This window comes from Corvus hawaiiensis, chromosome 6 (assembly GCF_020740725.1).
Source record: "Corvus hawaiiensis isolate bCorHaw1 chromosome 6, bCorHaw1.pri.cur, whole genome shotgun sequence".
Lineage (NCBI taxonomy): Eukaryota > Metazoa > Chordata > Aves > Passeriformes > Corvidae > Corvus > Corvus hawaiiensis.
Window position 1 is genome coordinate 28742578 of NC_063218.1, and position 17521 is coordinate 28760098.

At 39.0% G+C, this 17521-nt stretch overlaps 1 long non-coding RNA gene across 1 annotated transcript in view; it reads left to right on the top strand.

Moving 5' to 3' along the window:
* Window positions 1-8302: 8302 nt before the first annotated feature.
* Window positions 8303-17521, top strand: part of LOC125327843 — a 32474-nt gene continuing 23255 nt past the window's right edge. The window contains exon 1 of the long non-coding RNA XR_007204399.1: window positions 8303-9000. This is a non-coding gene — a long non-coding RNA (uncharacterized LOC125327843). The remainder of the gene's footprint in view (window positions 9001-17521) is intronic.

A 17521-nucleotide genomic window follows, 5' to 3' on the forward strand; every position in this document is an offset into this window, starting at 1 on the left:
TATGTTACTTTATTTAAGAAAATCTGATTTCCAGTTTTAAGAGCTGTTTTATTTTAAATTTTAAGCTAATATACTAAGAGAAAAGAAACTGAAATAAAAATAAAACAATCAAACTCTACAATAGACCTATACTTTAGTTTTCAGTTCACTGTTTTTACAGATTTTCATGTTTTAATGACACATGATTTAAGCCAGAGTCAGACTGCAAAAATTTCTCAAAATCTAAATTTTCTTCCAGAAATGGAAGAAATATTTGGTATCTGGTTCTAATCAGTCCCTTTAAAAATTTTAAGGCTGAAAAATAATCTCTATAGTTAAACAGCCTAAAAACCAGAGGTTTCAGACACCAGAATGAAAAAGAATTTATTTTATTTTTTTTTCCTCTGATTATATATGTATATATATTCAATTCTGGCACTGATCTACCTGCATTAATCTCTGAGCAGTCTTAAAAACATGATTTCTTTCAGATCACACATGCACTGAACAATGCTGTGTATTATGACATATATGACTCAACCATATATAACAAGCATATTTAATTGCTTCACTAATAAGAAAACGGCAAGAAATCCAGTTCTGAGTTTAACTGATTTTCTCTTTTAGTCATAGGTTCTCCAGAAACCTAGTGCCATGAAAAAAGAAAGGAAGTTAATCAGAATCATTATTCAGTATGTATTTTGAAATATGTGTGCTTATTTTCTCCACAGAATATGAATATTAAAAAAATTAAGTGTAGAAGACAGTTAGTAAAATGACTGTTTCATTATCACTTTCCATAGTTACGGACTTGGATGAAAATTATTGATACAGATTATAATTTAAGAGTACTTTTTCTCATGAAAACTTAGAAGAAAAAAATTACTATGACTATAGAGCTGGTCAGAACGAAATAATTTGAAATTCTATGCTGGAAAACAAACATTTCACACAAACCCAAAAGTTGCCACCACTTTACCAATCTTTAGTTTTTAGGTAATTGTAAGTAGATCCTTAGAGGAGCAAACAACGACGTAAATAATCCAGTCTCTAGAAGTTTTGTTGATTGTGGCTGGGAAAACTATTTTTACTTGGAGCCAGTAATCATCAGGACAAATTATTGAGAGAGTGCACCACAATCTACAATCTTGCAAGCAAGGCAGTATGCTTCTTTGGAAGGTATGCTGTAGGTAGAGAGAAATATGGAAAGCGTGCTGGGATCTGCTCTGCAGGAAATCCAACAGGACAGTCAAAGCAGTCTCTTCTGAGTTTAATTCTGAGAAACTGCGAGTCACACTTTATTCCCCCCAATCGACAATTCTTGTATCTCACAGTTAGAGACTTTTGTGTTATACTATTTCCATGGCAGAATAAAATTGAAAGTGTTGCATGACACGTACTAAACAGAATGTGTTAAGATGTCTGTCTTAGTTACCCAGAAAAAAAATCTGGAGTAACTCAAGAATTTGGCTCATTGATTTAAGACTTTACACTTACCAAAATGTAAGGCAAGTGTAACAGAAGAAGTATCAAAGTCACTTGGAGTTAATCTGTTTTAGGTAAACTGATACAATGTTGTTAAATCGTGTTTATAAAAACCCACAAAGGGCTTAGGAGAATTGGTAAAGAGAACTTAAAAACATGCACTGTGGGTTTTTTTTTTTAATGAGTCACAAGAAGATCTGTCCTTTCTAAATATTCTTTTGCTTCCAACTGCCTAGCCTAGTGCCTACTGACGTGATGCAGAGACTTGGCAGAGCATAAATATTTTTTAAAACTTACTCATTAACACCTTGGGCCCATCCATCAGCATGATTGACATCAAGAGACAATGCAATTTTTTTTTTTTTTAAATAGGACACAACATGTACAAAAGGCTTTCTGTGGGCTAATGAGGCACACCTGACAGATGTGTGAGTCATTTGACACAATGGGTGGTATTCATGAACACTATCACCTTGCAATCAACTCAGTATAGCATTCCTCCTTATTTTTATTTTTTGAATCCCTTTTTCTTTAGAATGAAAGGAATTTAAGAATAACTGCACAGTATTCAAAGTGAAGTAATTTATATACTCCAGCCCTGAGATGCTACTAATAATGATGCTCATGACATTATCTGAAATGTTATTAGGAAAATAATAGGAACTTCCTGAACTGTGTCTAAGAGATAGACTTCATGTGTTCCATGCCATGCACTTTATATTATTGCACCAAATGAATCCAGTAAAGACTAATTGGCATGAGTGAGTAACATAGCAGTGCAATAACGATAACTCATCACCTTTTGCTCATCTGCTCAATGTTGTCTCTAAAGGGTAATAGGTTTCATTATATCCTGCTGTATTTCATGGAGATTCAGCAGGCAAATTATGCAAAAGTGAGAGAATCACTGTGGGTTTTAAAGTAACATTGCCTTTACAAAGGAGGAAAACCAACAAAATGCCCAAAAGAAGGTATCTCCTGGTTGAAAAAAAGGTCTATTAAAATAGGCACTATGACTGTGGAAGCTTTCAAAAATTTAATTTGACTTTTAAGTGACCTGGCAGTCTTTTTCCAAATATTTCAGAAGATTCCTCTGCCTATCTAGGTTGGCTGTATTCTGTGGCTTACCCTGTGAACTCAGGCCATGCAAGTCAGCCTGATCCGCATTCGCATTCATCGTGTGTGTCAAGCCCTGCTTCTCATCCTCCATCATGGATTTTCTGGACATTTTGGTGGTGCTTGTAGCTCTACTTCATGAATCTTATCTTGAACCAAACAGTGGCATGTTTTCTCTTATGCTGTAACCTGAGATGAAGCAGTTACCTTCTGCATATGTTACAAACCCATTTCCTCCTAATGACCTAAGCACTAGACATGGGTAGCCACAGTTTATTTTGAAGGACTGAACTCTCTTCTGCTGTGGGTGATGAAATCCTAACTGGACAGGATATACAGCTACCCAGAGCACTCATTTATATTTGAGGCAATTGAGGGTTGAGAATATCTTGTGGGAAAGACTGGAGACCAGATGACACTGCAAATTATTTAGCTATCATTCTTGTAAAACGTTGTAGTGGGGTCTGGAACCTGCTGTGTTCTTGAAGTAGAAGTGAGATATTGATGAACTGTTTTATCAACCTGCAAAATCAGAAAGCATCTGTGGAGGTGATATGACCCTTATAGTCCAAGAAAGCTACGGAAACTAGGAAAGATATTTGTTGTTGCATAAAAATAGAGAAAACCAGAGTAAGTAGGATGCCAGAAAAATGGTGTTTTATTTCTAGCAGTCAAAGCCAAAGGTGCAGAAGAACAGTAATATAGGCAGAAATATAAATTTACTAAAGCAGCTGAGAAAGTGGCAGACCACATAAATGGTTACAGTATCCAAATCCTCATCTTCCCTCTGGTTCCCATCTTTTCCCTTTCTGAGTCTCCATGTAGGTACAGAGCAATCCAGGAATGGAACTAAGGGTGACTGCCTAGATCTGTAAGATTTCTTAGCTGTTGAATTTCTTGTTCCAACACCTATAATATCTGCAGACTGTAACAGAATTTCAGGAAAGTTTGAGGGAAAATTGTTATGCAGAAGTCTTAATACTTAATTTGGTAGCCAGGGAAGATTCAACAAAATAAAAACCATATGAACTTTATCCCCAGAGTGTCAGCACAGTGGTTCCTGCTAGGTCCCCTATTGAAATCAGCACATGCCTTTGTTTCTGCAAAGATTAGGCCTTTGGACTTCAGACTTGCTTGTTGACATTATAAAAAAAATTCAGTACTCAGTCCTATGGCATCTTCTACTGAAACAGTTCAGAAACAGAACAGTTTTGCTGTTCCCCCTTGCTTCGTTCCATGCCAGAAGGTTTCTCTGCAGCAGTTCCTCCCACAATCACAGTGACACTGGGTCTCCCACGCTTCTCTTCAGCATTTCAGGCTTAAGTTGTAGTACTCTCTTTTTAGCCTTTACTTGCTGGACAGCTGGTCTCATTTAGATGTCTGTAATGGGAAGTATACACAGTCCATACAATATTTCTATTTCTTGGTATTTCATAAACGTATGTGCAGGAGGTTTTGAGAAGCCTGGGAATTATCCAAACAAATTAGAGGACCTTTTAAATTAAGCAGATGATATGCCAAAATCTCACCTAGAGCTAATCTGAACAATTAGGTTCCTTACTATATGAAAAGGCTACAGAAGGGGGTAAATGGTATCAGTCACAACTCATACTGATGTTCTAGAGACTGGTAGGGTAGTAGAGCTGATTCTGTCACATACGTGACGTTCTTCTTGTTTCCAGGGTCCAGTTCTTGTTTGATTGCATAAACTGTTCATGTCCACTTCAAAAAATAAACTAGAGCAGAGTTTTAAACGCATTTAAAGAGAGAACAAGGCCTAAAAGCTGAACACCTGAATTATGAAGATAATGTTTTTGACTAGTTCCCTCTAGCAAGATGTTACTAAGCACGGGACATTGTCCTGTGTGCTGGGAATGACAGTAGCACTGGTGTTAGGAAGATGTTTCTCAGCTTACTTCAAATCACATTGACTACTCTTTTGTTAAAAGCTCCAGAAAGATGTGAGATAACTTTTTTTAGAGATTGATGTGTGAGAAAGAACAGAGAAAGAGGGATCAGCTGTGACCGAATTTGGTACAGTTAGAGGTGGAGAAGCTAGGGCTTGGACTTTTTAGCAGTGAAACCAGACCTTTAAAGCCTCATGTTGTTTTTGGCAGACATTCTTCTCCTCCCCATCTTATTTACACTCCCTGCTCACGTCGGCTTCTTTTTGCAGTGTGTTATTTGCAGAGCAGAGCTTCTTTACACTTCCTTCTGCCAGCTTCCAGATGATCATGAGCCACAGAACAGTCACCCAGAAACCTGTCACCACTGGAATGGTGCACCAGAACAGAGAATATGGAGTTGGACTGCAAACTCTCTACAACAGGCTGTGGAAGAGGCTGAGTCAGCCCCTTGCTCGAAAGGCCATTATAGCATTCAGTTGCTGATCTGCTTGCCATGTGTGATAGCACATTGCTGTTAAAATGGCATATTGGCCCTAATCCTGAAAAGCTTTCAGACATGTATGCATTCAGTGAGATAAAGAACTATAGAGAGATGCCTATGTTTTCTATAAGGACGTCATATTGGTAAAAAAAGGATAGGTGCAGTGATCTCAAAGTATTTTGTGATACAAAAGTATGAGCAAGAACAGTAATGCACATATATATGATTTGCACACACACTCACACACACACATATATATACACATATATATTACATCTCTCTAACTGAATGGCATTACCATGGGGATAATGAGACCCACAAATAGCATAGTTAACAAATTTAGCTTGCTATTTTTGTGTCTTTCATTCCTGAACTGCCAGGGAGTAGATTGCTATATCCTCAAATTTATCTTTGAAAATCATCTACAAATAACTTGCCTGTGAAACTCATTTGACAGGGTTACTTATATGATCACCTCTTTATTGATCCACTGAGGATGAGTTAGTTCTAGACTTTAAACTAGCAAGGCTAGTTCTTTAGCTCAGTCTGTAGCAGTTTGTGCTCTCAACTCTTGAAATTGTTTAGTACTGAGGACACTGTGCAAAACTCTTAGAACCGTAAGAATTTTTATTCTGCATCTGACTGAGAGTGTGACACTAAATTTCATATAATATCATATATTTCACACTGCTTAGTATACAGCAACACATACGGAGAAAGATTGGGAACTTGAGACTCCTTGCTGCTCGATGAGCACACTAACCATACTGTACTGCTCTTGCAGTCTTTGCTGTCAATGTGAGTCAAGAATGCCAGTGATAGACTTACACAACTACAATGTCTGAGCTACATAAATGTAAATGAATTACATATAGGCATGTCTGTCTGCTGTGCATGTATCTATGTTTTTTTATATAGATACATATGTAGATTTACTCTTGAAAATATTTTCATTTTACCAGTTTAATAGCCTTTTCCTTCAATGAAGCCAATGCATAAATACTAGTGGTATGTTGCATGGTATGTTTGTGTGTTCAAAATTGTTCAGTGAAAAAGAGGGAAGTTTGAAGGTAGAAATTGGCTTGAAAATGGTCTTTTTAAAAATCTGATTAATCTGGTAACTCTTAATTTTTGGTTGGAGTAAGAAGTGTTTCCTGCTGAAGAGGGACCAAATGGGTTTTTACCTCATTAATGCTTCAATACCAGCTGATGCAGTAGGTACTTTACAAGCCATGTTTTCTTTTTTGCAGTTCTGTGATTTTACAGCTGGTACACTCCAGGCTGTCTGCCTTCCCACACCGAGTCCAGTTTGTCCATCTTCCTACACCTTGGTGTATGTACACCACAATACTTGCTGTCTGGGGAATTTAACTAAGCTGTTTCTAAGACAGTAGGTGCTCCTGGTGCTCAGGGGTTAGTACTTTCAAATATGACAGGGTTCATTGCCTAGAAAATATGCTGGGAAATTCTGAGTAAGTTCTTTTTCCTCCAGGTGAACCCTTCAATTCTTTATCAAAACACCCAGAGCCTTGTGTTTTAGAATTTCTTCAAAGACAGACAACCTTTCTTTCTACTGACTAATCTTGAATGTACATAGCTATTGGGCAGAAAAAGAACTGCTCTGGCAAGTCACTGAGTGGGTCCTTGTGCAGGTCAATAGTAGGCTGGTACCCTCTGAGGAGGTGGAAAACCTATTGGCTTACCAATGGCACGGTCAGTTCAGAAAAACAGCTACCATGATTTTGCCCGCTCTCCATCCGGTTTCTTGAAGAAATCAAAGCTTTGAGAACACTTAAAGCAGTATTACATGATGCTTGTTTGAATTTAATTCTTTTCCCCCATCCAGCAGAGTAGCTTATGATGCTAAGGATAAACTTGGAATCATATGTCCTCACCTAACTCACCTTGTCTGCATCACTGGTGCTTTAACAAAATTGTTCTTGCACCCCCTCTCCTATCAAGAACTACATTCCCTGAACTAAAGCCACTTTCTGGCTTAGGCCACTCTCTGTAGCACAAGGGCTGTAAGGGGGAGTAGTGTAATTACTACAAGCCTCTGCTTTGTCCTGACTCAGTTACGTGCACTGGCAGGAACCCACATCTTCTGAACTCACAAACTACAAAGAAACCTGAGGTGACAGAATAAGCAAAGACCGCACCTTTAAGTTACATCGTGTGGTGCAGCAATGCTTCAACCCACAATGGAACTGGCATTACTGTTTCACCCTTATCCCAAAGCAGCTGCCTAACATTCAAACTGTGACTCTTCTTGCTGATCCATTAACAAAATCATAGCCACAAAGTGATTGATTGTTGCTAATATATAATTCTAATCTTAGGTATGTATTTTTGTGCTTTCAAATAAAAAAAAATCCTGTTTTATATTTTCTAAACAGATATTTTTATTAGTATTAAACAAAATTTAGTTTGGAAATTAAGACAGACATTCCTTGATCAAAGTTACAATCAGCTTTTCTAATTCAGAAATTGTTTGACTGTAGTATGCATCCCCTTTTCTCACATAAAAATATACTCGAAACTCTGTTCCTGAGGAGGAAGAGGCAATGTTGAATAGGAGCACCTTACCACCAGAGACAAAGGAAACTTTTTGACAACACAAGGTGGTGTTTTTCATACGTCTGTGTTTTATAACTGAGTATATGTTGGCTTCACTTCCATGAAACTAAATATCTTGCATTTCCTTAGACTGGAACAGTAAAATATGTTAATAAAATTACAACATAGGTATAAATAATAAAAAAAAAAAAAAACCGAAAAAAGAATAGATTTCATCAGAAATAGAGGAAGGGAGAGCTTTGTAAGCATAGTCTTAACACTTAAAGTTTCGGCAGAGATTTCGCGGGGTAAACCACGGGTCGGAAGAGCCGCAGCTCGAAGCTCAGCTCGCAGCGCTCGCGGGGCGCACGCTGCAGTTTCAGGGGCGGCCACGAGATGGCGCTGCGAGCCCTCGCACGGCGCCTCGGCGCGGCCCGGCCCCGGCCTCTGCCCGAGCTTTCCGCGCCCCTCCCGCGGCACGCCGAAATCAGGCACGGAGGAGCGGAAACACGACTGAAAAATGTTCATAGTTTCCCTTCGCAGGATAAGTTACATTCGGCCGCTGCTGAGCTGAGGCGCGGTACGGGCCGTGCCCAGGCACTCGGTGGAGGCCAGGGGCACAACCCCGCCGGTTTGGCCCCGGGCCGCCCGGCGCGGCGGGGCAGGAGCAGCAGCGCAGCTCCCGTCCCGGAGCACCCGGGGGAAAGCACTCCTCCAGAGTGAGCCGGCCTCGCCTCCTACGCCTTGTGGCGGCTGTCGGGAAAACGGCGATCCCTGACAGCTTTCGCTCCACGGGTACCGCTGTAACCGTGCCGACATCTCAGTGCCGGAACCGGCGTCGGGCGGTGACTGCGGGAGTGCCTGGGCCCGGCTGCGGGCGGTCCGAGTCCTTGTCAGCCTCCTGCCCGGGCCTGGGGATTCACCCCGTGCAGCAGCAAACTTGCCATTCATTGCCTTTGAATGAACGCTCTGCTATACCGCGGTCTGCCAACACACGGAGATAAATCCCCAGTGAAAACAGCTTGGTAGCCATCAATAGGGACGAGGGTGCCGAGTTCAGTGCCTAAAGCAGCATTCCTGCATCGGCAAATTTAACCTTCAAGCACCGCTTCCGCACCTCGTGCACTTGCATTGATTCTGCCTTTTGTCTGCCGTGTCTGTCGCAGCGCACAGACGCTGGTCAGGGCAGAGCCTGGCTGCTGTTTAGTGTGTCTGCCCAGTATTTACACAACACCGGGCACACCTGCTGCTTTCACATTATTAAAATATTCAGTAATACAGATAAGACCAACGGGCAAAACTAAATTGAAATAATTAGGTTTATGCATTTGCCTTAGCAGTGGCAGCTGACTACTTGTGTTCCTTGAAAGTGAAATTTATGGAACACGAATTTAGTAATTTTATTTAGCAGTTCCGGCTCATTTTTTAAAGGATTGTGTCTACAACCAAGCTGTTTACCCATCCTCTGGAAATGGGGTGAGTGCTTATATAATGTTTCAGTACCTGAGTTCAGAGGGAGAAATGACTCAATGAGGGTCAATGTAGTGATGTAAATGAAAGTTATGTCAAGGATGAATGTGTGGAGAAGCCCAACTGTTATTACAAAATCCCCTTCTCTTCCCTCATATTTCCAGATCCTGGATTTTTCAGAAGGTGTGGCTTTCCAAAATTAACAGATTAAGGTAGTTGTCTGTGGAGCTGCTTAGAAAATAAAAACTTTGTTTTTTATCATATGAGCCTTTTCAGTGAAAAGAATTAAGTGAAATATGGATGAGACATTTTTTTCTTTTCTGGCTAAGCAGTCTGTATAAGTTTTGAGAAACAATGCTTGAAAAAAAGCATTTCACTCACACGTATTATCTCTGATGTTGTTTTCCTCAGGGGTTCTAGAGGTATTTGAATTATGAATTATCCATCTTAATTAATTTCCTTTAGAGCCGAATAATTTATTCTGAATAAACATTCTTGTCCTGAATGTATATGTATATGCTTACTCCTACATATCCACACATGTAGTTTTTACAATCTTCCTAGCAGAACAGGCTAAAGAACTTAAGCAAATGTGTGCAAGTAGGAGGCATCAATTATTAGATGAAACAGTTGAGTTCGGAGTACAAGTAATTGTGTAGAAACATCCATTTTTATAAGAGTTTGATGACACACTGAGTCTGACTAGTAAAAAACATTTTAAAGTAATTTATTTTCTCTCTTTGCATGATAAATATTTATTTCAAGGCTCTGCTTATAGTGGGAGGCCTGTACTACTTTGGGTCCACCACTGATGAGGAGACTGACTGTTGGTTTTTGTTCAGCTGGCAACAGAGTACAGGAGACTTGCTAGAGCTGAATTTATTTCAAATATTTATAAAATTCTAATTTTTGAATGTCCTTTTTTTTTAATGAGTGCATGTGCATTATAGAAAACGTAAGGACGTAGGGAAAGATTTTGGAAGGAAAACCTTAATCAGAACCATGCCACAGCGGGAAAAAGTACAATATACAAATATTATAATATTATGTAATCAGTAATTGCTGGAACAAGATTTCCTGAATTCAGTAGTCACAAACTCTAAGGACTTGAGCTGTGCTCTGGCTTGTGGGATGGAGACAAAATGATTCCCCGAGGAGTACAGTTGACAAGTGGTAATTTGCAGGGGTGTCAAGAAGCCTGCTTTCTGATGTCCCTGAGATGGGGTTATCAACATTAATCAGGTCCCCATCAGACTTGTGAAGAAGTCGTACCTGTCTTTTGAGTTGATGTTAGAATATTTATATGAAAAGCTTTTGTTCAGATCCCATATGTGTTCAGTCTTGGGCATTGCTGTTCAGATTCTCATTCTCTCTTCATTCCCCTTCAGATTCTTTTGGGTGCCCTGGAACAATGCAGGGAACAGGGCTCCTAATCTGAGGCGTATGCATCAGAATAGTCACCCCTCTTGCCTCAGGCCCTGCAGCAGGAGCAGGAGCAGGAGTTGTAGCTAGATGGCCTCTCCCTACCTCTCTTTTGATGTTGTGGTGGGTTCAGAGCCAGTTCTCAACTGCTTTCACCACAAGCAGCCTTCAGCCTTGTTTGCAACAGCAGATAATGAGCTATCCTGCCCCCTGTCAGATCGCTCTCCTGTGTGCCACCTGGCTCATTCTTAACACCAGCCTATGTCTGCAAGGGGAGAGAGTGGAGTGGGGCCGGGTAACCCACCCCCACCGGTGCCCTCAACCAAAATGTGTGCTGGGACTGCCACCCTGGAAGAAAACTGTGTAAGGTTGCACCTACTGCTGGGAAGGGTCTCCCCTCTCTGGGACAAAGGACTAGATGAACTGGAAGCATTTCAGTTCATGCATCTGTACCACTGTTGGAGGAGCATCCTTGTTGCATGCCAGCAGTGGAAGTCTTAACCAAACCCAAAAGAAGTTTAACTGTCAGCCTAGTCACCTAGTGAGAAACTTAATCTGCTGTTACCATTATTTCAGGCTTCAATTGTGAAGATCAAGCCTTTGTGTTACAACTGAAATTTTATTTACTCAATCACTAGTTTTCTTTGAGTTAATGTAAAAATTACTGTTTCAGTAAAGAAGATTTTTCTGGGTTTCTACTCAACTACTAATCTTAAGCAGCACTTCAATATCTGACAGGGGGAGTGTTTCATGTTAATTATTTTTGGATGTAAGCATAATCATGTAAAAATTTGCTTTCATGCACAGTCTCCCATGTGAGTTTATGTTTTAGAAATATGAACCTAAGGAAGGAAGAAAATAAACCTTTACAGTCTTCAGAGTTATTATAATCCGATTTTCATAGAACAAAGTACCTTGTCATTTCCCACTACATGGCTCTTACATATAACTCTACCTTTGCATCATTTACTTTGTTGTACTTGATTGAGTATATTACTACAAAGTGTTATTTATCCCGCCTAACATTTGTTCCAAGAAGAAAAGGTAAATATTATGGGCTAAACTCCATTTTATATTCTTGTAAACATAGCTCTCAGAATTGTAAGCCAGAACTCAAACATTTGTGACATCAGTAGCCTGTGAAGCAAAACAGAAATGGCTTGTGGATAAGACAAGAGGAGTAAAGTTGGGCAAGAGGAAGAGTTTCTATCCTTACTAAGCTGCCATTTAAAACATCCAGATCTGGAGGAAATGTAATGAACTGAATTTGCTCCCTCAGCTGGAATAGTTTTGGCACATATATCTGAAGAGCTGTTTAGCTGTGAGGGAGCTAACCAATGGCTGAGATTATGCACATCTGTCAGTTAAATCAAAGATCCCAAGGCTAAATGCAGCATTCGAAGGCAACATGTAGGCCCATGAATTTTATGGAAGACTGTGTCTAGACACTGATAAGCAGTTCTCTTGCATCCACAAGCTATAAAACTGTGTATAATTGTTCTCATTTTAGTAACAGCTTTCAGAAAATTACTGCTAGGAATATGGAAGAAGTGTTTTATGCCAGTGACCTTAAAATCATAGTACAGAGATCTAATTGTGTTTTCCAGTCATTTATGCCATGGAAGTAAAGAGTATCTATTTTAAGATAAAAGAATGCATTATATAGGAAAAAAGATGCTTTTCCTTATAAGAAAAATAATTGATTTGCAAAAACTGTGGACATGATATTCTTTTGTAAATACAATGCAGGTCTTAATGTTTATTTTTATAGTGTTGTTACTCTTTGTGTATTTTCTGACTTCAAGTGTATGAACAGGATAAATAATACAGGAGAAACAAGAACTATCTACATGTGTCTGTGTATGAGCCAATCAGCCAGTATGTGCAAAATTCTTTTCTAACTACATGGTTTTAATTTCAAAATTGTGAAATATTACAGAGAAATTATAAGCCTGCAAGTAATTTACAACCAACTCATTTCTGGTTTATACATTCCTAAATAAATTTTTCTGGCACAGATGGTAACATCGTAACTTCAGATCTCATTGCCATCCATTGCTGGCTGTTCCTGGGTGTGGGAAGAGGTGATGATTAGCTAAGACAAAACTTGCTGTTCACAACATCTTGAAATTTTGTTTTTATTGATGATAAAAATGGCTTTCGAATAAACTGAAGATTTTAATGGGAAATTGCCTGTCTCTGTCAAGGTTTTATTTTTTTCTTTTAAGTCAGCTGTACATGCAATCATATAACTGATGTTTCCAGTGCTATATATTTCTTTTGTTTTCATGCTTATACACATTAAGGATATGAGAAAGTCACAAATGCAAGACAGCAGACACTACTTGGAAGAACTTGTAAACAGCAGCATCCTTTGAAAGTACAGACCATCTATATTTTTAGATACTATTGTTGCATTTCAGCCTTTCCATGCAATTATTTATTTTTCTGTGACATTTTCCATGGATTTTGAGTCCATAGGAAGCACATTGGTATCATTCTCCATTCTGCTACTGAAAGGATCGTTGCGTTTCAGCCCATTTGCAATGTATTCCTTGCCTTAGTCACTGAGCTTATTTTAGGAAAGAACACATGAGAATTGGGTATTTCTCATGCTCCCAAAATTGAATGGAGTTAAGCAGAGTTTTTCTACTTCTGCTTTTTGGTTTTACTTTGAATTAGACATGGATCATTTATATTGTAGAAGCTTCAAACACATAGGAAGACCAGAAGGGCTTACAAGTGGAATAAATCAGAAATCCAAATGTTGGAACTGGCGTCAAACCTCACATGTTGTGATTATTTTTATTTCAACTGTTCTCTCTCTTGAGGTATTTCCTTTTCATTTCTCGAATTGTATTGGCCCTTCAGTGACTTTGCAGCATCCTTCCCTGCCACCTTGACTAACAAATTAATTTGGTGGTTGTTTACATTAATGTGTGTTGTTAGGTAAATCTATCCTCTGTGTTCCCATTTATCTTGTGTTGAAATGAGCAGAATTCTGAAAGATCTTACATCTTGGAACATCAGGAATATCAGCTAATACCTTTCCAAGTGCTTTTGTAGTAGTGTAGAAATGTCCAGATTGGAGGATTTGAAAGTCAGAAACAACTTTGGTATGTTCACTTTCAATTTTTGTGTAAATTCAATAGCCTAAAGCCTCTGGCCATTCAATTGAGCATTTGACTCTGGCCTTAAGCATCTGACAGAGTTACAGGAATTTGCACTCAGTACATCTAATTCAGGGTCCTTAAGCTGCTATTTTCCAAAGCTTTTGTCAACTCTTTCTGCCTAAAAATATCAAACTCTAAAAGGCTTGCTGTGATCAATATTTCAATAAAGTCTAATGAATGCTAGGAGTATACCAGTGATTTTCCACATCAGTTAGCCATTTAAATGTTTGATGGTGTTTTCCATAGATATTCTTCCCTTTGCTTCTTTACATATGTTCTTCTGGTTTGGTTGACTTAGTGACTTAACTTTATTGTCTTTGCCAGCCTCCTCATCTCAGACTGGCATCATCATCATCGAATCATAGAATGGTTTGTGTTGGAAGGAACATTAAAGATCATCTAGTTCCCACCCCCCTGTCATGTACAATTCCTTTCCCAGTCTGTTCTGGTAGTGGGAACATGACCAGCTCCCAATTATTCTTATGGGGTAGTTGCTTCTTTAATTGCCAGATGTTCTGTGTGCTCAATTGAGAGCCAGTCAAGGTGGGATTTGGTAGGACAGTGTCTGAGTGGTGTGGAATCCTTAACTTTCCTGGAGGTGAAGTCCATATTACCTGAGTAGCAACTTCTGCTTTCAAATCCGTGGGGTATATATCAGAATTTCTCTGATCTTTGTGGTAGGAATTCTGATGACTTTTTTTAGGCTTTAGAATTACATCTAGACACAAGATATATCAGTCTCTCAAAGTTGCACTAATATGCAATGTACTTCTGTTGGTTCTGTGCCAGATTTGTCAGCAATCTGGCTTTGATTTAGGCAAGTCAAGTTTCAGGGTATTGCCATGCATGTGTCTTGAAGTGCAGCAGTGGTCTTTTACAGGCCAGACTCAAGGTCTGTCTATCAAAGTAGCTCTTGGGCTCTGTTTTTTGGAACACAGCTATGAGATCTGTAACATACCTCTCACTGCAGATATGAAACTAATGTGGCTGCCCCTGCAGCATGCTGAGAGTGGAGTATTGCTGCGCATGTTAAGGCCCTGAAACTCTGCAAGACAGAATGCTACTGACAAACTTTGTGGTTATATTCTGAAAAAGATCGTGATACCATTGTAATGGAGTCATTAATCTTTAGAATGCCATGTTCTGAAAACTAAACTTAGGGCTCCTGTAGTATGTGGGACTCTTAAATCTGCAGTATTTTTGACTGGGAAAAAAACCTCTGAACCTTCTTCATTCTGTTATTTATTAAATACAGTACTTTGCAATAGCTTGGAAAAATATTTCAACCATAATTTGGAAGAGTAACAAAATTTGCTTATGTGGCTAATATCTAAACTGAGCTGGTAGTATTCTGACAAATGGCTGGTTCTTTTTCCCCTTGAATTACTATTTATTGAGACCAGATCTTTATGTCCAGATTCAGTGTTGATATACTTCCCAATATAAGGAGTTAGAAAAAAAAAATTTAAAAGTCAAAATACCTGTAATTTTATAATTAAGGGAATTTGAGGGTGTTTAATTAAAAAAAGTCTTTTAAATTTAATTTAGACTAAACAAAAGTTTAAAAGAGAAAAATAAATCTAACTAAAGTGTAACAATTTTATGTGTATAGATAATCTGACACTGGGATTTTCATTTTCACTGTATTTGAGAGAATGACATTTTTTGAATACCCCAAATGTTCATAGAGCTTCTATCTCTGCTACTTATCTCTACAAACATAATTTCACTGTAATGTACAGGCAGGTATGTCAGCCCTCTTGCTCACAACAGACAAGGATCACTGATGTGTGTTTGAAATGGTCCTCTGCTACAGTAGAGTGGTAGTGGGAAGGGTTTGCTGAAGAATATTTCATGTAGACACTATATGGGAGTAAGTTATTCAAATAACATGTAGCTTCAGCTCTTGTGAAGCTTGTGAGCAGTGAAACTGCTTGTGGACGGTTACTTAATGAACTTTTCTCTGGCAACTTGTGAGAAATGCTTCTATACTGATGGAAGAACCAGACTGTGGGCAAATCTGGAACTCCTTCGATCTGGCAGAAGTGTCTCTACTCAGTAACGTCCAACATTAACAAATTTCAAACTGATTATCTTGAATGAAGAAAATTCTGAGCTCATTACTAAACTCATGGGCCGTTTTGCTTGCTTTCTGAAGAATTCAGACTGAAGTACAGCTTGGCTTAAGAACACTGACTTTTCAAAAACTTTGATTTATCATCTATCTTTGAAACTATTACCAAAGTGATGGTCTTGAGCATCTTGCAGCACTCTTGGGCTTGCTCATGACTTAAGTCCTCTAGGTTATCTTTTTCTGAATAGTACTGGCTGACCTTGTTTAGCATGAATTTTCTCTTAGTCCTCTGGAAAGTTTCTAGATTTTCAGATGTGGTGTTTACTACATTTTCAGTGACCCAATACTGATAAACAAAAGATATGCAACTTTACCCCTTTCTGCTTGCTTGAGACTGTCTTATATCCAAATGCTTGTCCTCTTCATTTCATTTTCCTAAACAAATTTTACTTTGATTTGGTCTCCCATTTTTCCTTATGAAGAACTTTTGAGGAAAAGCTCAGTGTTTTTCATTTATGTGATTAAAGTTCTGAGGTAGTTTTTCACTCAGATGTTATTTCTGCAACAAGCTTTAATAAGAAAATAAGAGATGTCTTCTAGCATCTGAGAATGTTGTGTAGAAGAAATAGAAATGAACCTGTGATCTGCATCCGGCTCAAGCTTCCAGTGCGCAGTGTGGGAGCTGCTGCTCTTACACATATTGTGCTGCTGCAGAAGTGGGAGGAGATGAAAGTTCTACCATTTCTATGGCATCACTCAGCAAGGTGTAAATGAAATATGAAATAAAAACTCTCAGCCCACTCAGTGCACAGACAGACAAAAAGATAGTGCTTTATATTTGCTGCTGTGATATGCTATTTGTTGTAGTATTAACCTTACACCATGCCGGAATGCTTCCAAAGATTTACAATTTCAGGTCAAAAGGGAAATGATTTCTTGTTAGGTCTCCTTCTTTTTTTCTCTTTCCACCAACATGCTGCTGCATGTCAAAACTGGTTTTGCAGAGCAGAGCAGGAATGAGGTGAAAAGACTGACAGGAGAATCCTGTTCTGAGAGAAACAGTCAATAGGCACAGTTTGCAATGAACTTCAGGGTAAAAATGATAAAAATCTGAACACTGGATGCAGCTTCAGATTCAGAAATGTTTGCTTTCATTTTATTGAGCTGCAGTTCATCTGGGTGATTTGGAGGGAAGGAGCCATAGGTGGTAGTGCATCCATGCTACGTTTAAATTCATTAGCACTGGGGAGTCTGTCTGTATTACTAGGTAGCTCATTTGGTGTGACAGCAGTCTTTGAATGCAAATGGTTTTCAGCCCAGTTTGCCTCTCAGTCTTGCCCTAGATCCCTAGATCACTACCTAGATCCTTGTGGATCCTGCTCATTATTTTTAAGCCATCAACCAGTCTCCTGGAAGCCCCCTTTTTATTTGGCTGGAAATGTTCAGTTGCTGAGTCTTCTGAGCTAGCTCGTAAGCTGATGTAAATAATGTGGCTTCAGTGATGTCAATAATATCAGGCCAGTTTACAGTAGCTGAAATTATGTCCTTCAGATGCAAGTCAACACCTAATCTCCATGACTTTCACACAGAGGCACGTATTTCCCTCTGTTTTTCTAATTTTGTTTTCTAATCCTTGTGTGTCCTTTGTAGAACTCTGTGATTTGTGCTGAAAACAGTGCTGAGAAATAGGAAGAAGTGACGTGAATATTGGTTTAAAATGCTGGACATCTGAAACCCTGCCTTGTTCTGACTGAGACCTCTGTGCGACAGCACAATTATTTCACTCTTTGTACCTAGTGCCTACACTCTTCCCGTCACTCTTCCAGTCTTAGAGAAGTGTGGGGATAAAGTCAGCAAA